Source organism: Littorina saxatilis, linkage group LG7 (assembly GCF_037325665.1).
Source record: "Littorina saxatilis isolate snail1 linkage group LG7, US_GU_Lsax_2.0, whole genome shotgun sequence".
Lineage (NCBI taxonomy): Eukaryota > Metazoa > Mollusca > Gastropoda > Littorinimorpha > Littorinidae > Littorina > Littorina saxatilis.
This window is the reverse complement of record NC_090251.1, coordinates 16,639,215-16,644,050: the sequence shown is the minus strand read 5'-3', so window position 1 is coordinate 16,644,050 and position 4,836 is coordinate 16,639,215. Positions and strand designations below refer to the sequence as shown.

Below are 4,836 nucleotides of genomic sequence, written 5' to 3'. Positions count from 1 at the left end.
CGCCCGTGGCAAAGGCAGTGCACGTGGAATGGACAAGAAGAGCGGGGTATTCGTTGCGCTGAGAAGGATAGCACGCTTTTCTGTACCTCTCTTCGTTTTAACTTTCTGAGCGTGTTTTTAATCCAAACATATCATATCTATATATTTTTGGAATCAGGAACCGACAAGGAATAAGATGAAAGTGTTTTTAAATTGATTTCGGGGAAAAAAATTTGATAATAATTTTTATATATTTAATTTTCAGAGCTTGTTTTTAATCCGAATATAACATATTTATATGTTTTTGGAATCGGCAAGTGATGGAGAATAAGATAAACGTAAATTTGGATCGTTTTATAAATTTTTATTTTTTTTTACAATTTTCAGATTTTTAATGACCAAAGTCATTAATTAATTTTTAAGCCACCAAGCTGAAATGCAATACCGAACCCCGGGCTTCGTCGAAGAGTACTTGACGAAAATTTCAACCAATTTGGTTGAAAAATGAGGGCGTGACAGTGCCGCCTCAACTTTCACGAAAAGCCGGATATGACGTCATCAAAGACATTTATCAAAAAAATGAAAAAAACGTTCGGGGATTTCATACCCAGGAACTCTCATGTCAAATTTCATAAAGATCGGTCCAGTAGTTTAGTCTGAATCGCTCTACACACACACACACACAGACAGACGCACATACACCATACCCTCGTTTCGATTCCCCCTCGATGTTAAAATATTTAGTCAAAACTTGACTAAATATAAAAAGGCATAGCCTTAAATCTTAATCCTTGTAAAATAAAGTTCAATTCAATTACACACACACACACACACACACACACACACACACACACACACACACACACACACACACACACACACACACACACACACACACACACACACGCACATACGACTGGCTTCAGTAGGTGTCTGTCGCAGCTTAAGATTCTTGAACTTTGGTTCCTTTCATCCACCCCCAACCCAACCACCTATTACACATTACACTCAACTATAATCCTAAAGAAAAGGCTTACTGACAACAAAACAGTATGTATATTTAACAATCAAATAAGCATCCAGAAAGGTACAACAACAGGACAAGCACATTATTACTCACCCCCTTCAAATTTTGGTACGGAGGGGAAAGGAGGTGAAAATTACTCACAGAGAAATGATCTCGCCAGGTTATATCATTCATGCCATTATCAATCTCAGTGCACACACAAATGCAAAGAAAATCAATCAATATAAAGATACATACTTACGTTGTTAATCTTTGTTGTTGTACAGAATCTCCCTCCTTGTCAACCATATCACCATTGCAGGGCACAATTTCTGATTTGCTTGCCAAAATAGTTCAATTCTTTTCTGCCAAAACTGAAGCTACACACTATCTCCTGATGACGACATCAAAGTGAAGAAAACGTCACCGTAGGTGATACTCCAACTGGGCTGATATGCTGAAACCCCAAGGCAAAGATTCACAAAAGATATGCAACGATAACCCAGATGCACTTTATAATCACAGTAGCACAAAGCTTAATCTCCTTTAGCTGGCACGATCACGTGATCATTTGAACTCAGTCGTAATATGCTGATGCAACTCTTCGAAGTCTGTGCACAGGAATATGTGTATGAATAATCCTGCTTCTAAAATTACACGTACATAGAGAATACTACATGGCTTGGTGTGTCGTACCAGATTTACACGAGTTGTTTTTATAAATATTGAACTGCGAGCGAAAGCGAGCTGTTCACTATTTGAAAAAGCAACGAGTGTAAATCTGGTACGACACAGCAAGCCATGTAGTATTCTGTTTATCCTACATACTTGCACTTACGTGTATTTTACTGAAAATGTCCTGCAGTCGAGGCAGCTAAATTGAAGACGCTTGTTTTGGAACCTCGATCTCTTCTAAAGCCTCGTCAAATCTACTACGTCAAAGCAAAGAAACGGCACTCTGAAAGTGTGGCGTGACGTGTTAGTTCTAAAAATTCATTGAGGGTAATTAGCGAGCGCATTTGTTTTTCTGTAATGACGTTTGTCTCGGTGACTTTGGCATCATAAGCAGTGGACAAACAGGTCCCTGCCAAACTTGCTTGACATGACCTCATTTACATGATATACACACGTGTGATTTGAACGATTATTATCTCACGAGTGTCTCTCTCACGTATGTAGGATAAATGAGTTTCCACTACTGTTTGAGTTCAGCTCCCGAACACACATTTAAGCACAGCACGGCGGGAAATGCACACACGAACAGAGGCTGTTTCTGATTTAGGTTCCTGCGCCTGCTAAGCAAGAACAACTGACTCAGATCGACTCGAAGACTGCCTCACACAACATGAAAATGTGCACGTGCACGCTGTTTTGTTTTTGCTTGAAAGTGGGTCAAATCGTTTTAGTCGGTTCAACCGCTATTCTGTTGTTGTTGTTGTTGTTGTTGTTGTTGTTGTTGTTGTTGTTGTTGTTGTACAAATATCCATTCTAACTTAAAATCGTCCACATGTATAAGTTGTTGTTTTCAGTTAAAGGCCACTGAATTAAACCAACACAGTCTATTATCGAACGAGAAAACGACTAGTTCAAATAGCCAAAGTTTCGTCTGTAATCCAGAACAGCGAATGCTGAAAATACGAATGTCAAATAGTTAGATCGTTATTGATCAATGCATCCACATGTATACGTAGTGAGTCTGCTGAGCTCTGTGTTGTCTGCAACGACAGTATACTCGTGAAGCGTGTACTAACACCTCCGTCAACCCGTTATAGCAACGATGTAGTTTTCAATCGAAGCACACACACACACACAAATAACCGTCACACTGATTTGAAGACCAAATAAAGCTGTGCCTAAATCTCTTAATACTCGCGAAACATGTACAATCACCTTCGTAAACCTGTTAACAACGGCGAAGTTTGCAATCAAAGCACAAACCAACAAAACCGTCACAACGCTTGATGTGCGCACATTCCCAAGCGGAGACAAATTGCCTTTGTAGTCGGCTCTGTCACTGTGTGATCATTGATTCTTTCTGCTCAGGCTTCACACATCAAGAGAGAATAATATATTGCTTCTGTCGATCGACCAGACTGAATACAGAGATGACCGTGCTTGGATTGTTGTCAACGCAGATGTGACGGTGAGGGAATCAGCTTTTCCAGGCTAAAAACACTTACATCACAGCCGGAGCAAACTATGCAGAGTGCAAGTGTTTATCAGGTTTTGCAAACTTGTACGTCATGCTGCTAAGAGATGTTAGGATCATGTGTGTCCGTTTTCAACAAATGGGGCGTTTGTACTTCAGTCTTTATTTTTGCATTTAGATTGATCACCACTTCACTTCGCTTCACTTTAATCACTGTGCACGTCACGTCGCGGCAAAGTGATTATTCATGTTCAAGGAGGGTGTCTTAGATTTCACCAGCTTGCTAATACGTCTGTTAAAGATATTTCGAGAGATTCCTTTTTTCTTACAACGTGTACGTCACGTTGAGATAGTAGGTATAAGTTTTTGCCACATTTTCGTCACGTTGCAAATAGATTATAATGAGAGTGTGTATCCGTTTTCACCAGGTAGAACTGTCACATCAGTAAAAGTACTTCCCAACACAATCCCAATTAACACTTTTGCAATCCCTTCGAAAGCGAGTCCAAATCACAGCGGCTATGTCGGCAGTTCCACAGGGAGTTAGTTACTCAGTCCAGCGGTCATTTGAATCGGGTGAGGCTCCGGGACGCTCGGTGACACAGCGGAGGCTGGCGGGCTATTCCAGTTTTCCGACCGAGTAGAGTCACTCTTGTGTGAGAATCAATGACAGACTGGTCTGGAAAAAAGGATTAATGCACATCTTCAGAAACAATCAGCGGAGCAAATGCCGTTCCGGAGAGTGTATTATTATATGAGCTAGGAACTGAAAAGAAAAAGGGTAGGGAGAGCAGGGGCACATAGAACATATTGAACATAACGTTTTCAATGGGTGCACTGACGATCTTATGACGCAAGTTGTGAAAATGCCATAACAAAATAATCACGACGCACAAAACTGAGATGCAAGCGTTTTCAAGTCGTGCACTGGCACTCTTGTGACACAACCGTTTTCAGTTAAGTGAAGGGGCGGTTGTTGACACTACGGTTGTCAATGGCAGATTCTACTGATTATAGGCTGCTTGCAGGAGTAAAAGCTGATTGAAAATGTTAGACAAAAAGAGCAGAGCGCATAAAATCTGCAACCTGTTTCAAAGCGTTCACTAGCTGGCAAACCGTTTTGAGATCAGCCCGCAGGAGCGGTTGTTGACACGGTGAAACCTGATTGAAAACGCCAGGAAATGCAAGGCGCACAAAATCTGCAACCGTTTTCAATCCGCACAATCGTTTTCAGTGAGTTGCCGTAGTTGTTGACACAACCGGTTGTCAACAGCAAGAGTCGACTGATTATACGCCGCTTTCAGCAGTGCAACCGAGTGCTGACGCAACGCTTTTCAGCCCAGCAGAGACACTGCCAAACACACACACACCTCACACACACACACCTCACACTGCCAACAGAGAGCGTTCAATGACATCACACTGCTCTGAAAAAAAAGAAACGCACAGCAAACACTGCTTTGAGTTGAATAATTATGTCAGTCACGTCTCCAACCCCCCCGGCTTCGATCTGCACTGGCTATAGGACAGGAACCGAGTTCTACGCCGGAGCACACCTTCATACAGACTTCAACGGGGGGTATCTCCAGCAAAGGCTGCTTTCAACTGAATTCGCTTCTGTTAGTCGATCTCAAAAGCTTCCATCTTCACTGGTTTGGACAAAAACTAGTTGTAGGCTTGAACGGACACAAATTAATACACC

General features: G+C 41.6%; 1 protein-coding gene across 1 annotated transcript in view; it reads right to left on the bottom strand.

Moving 5' to 3' along the window:
* LOC138970811 (uncharacterized) overlaps window positions 1–4,073 on the bottom strand; it is a 41,471-nt gene extending 37,398 nt beyond the window's left edge. Inside the window, exon 1 of the mRNA XM_070343340.1 lies at window positions 1,248–4,073. The gene's annotated coding sequence lies outside the window, so the exon portion shown is untranslated. The remainder of the gene's footprint in view (window positions 1–1,247) is intronic.
* Window positions 4,074–4,836: the final 763 nt, after the last annotated feature.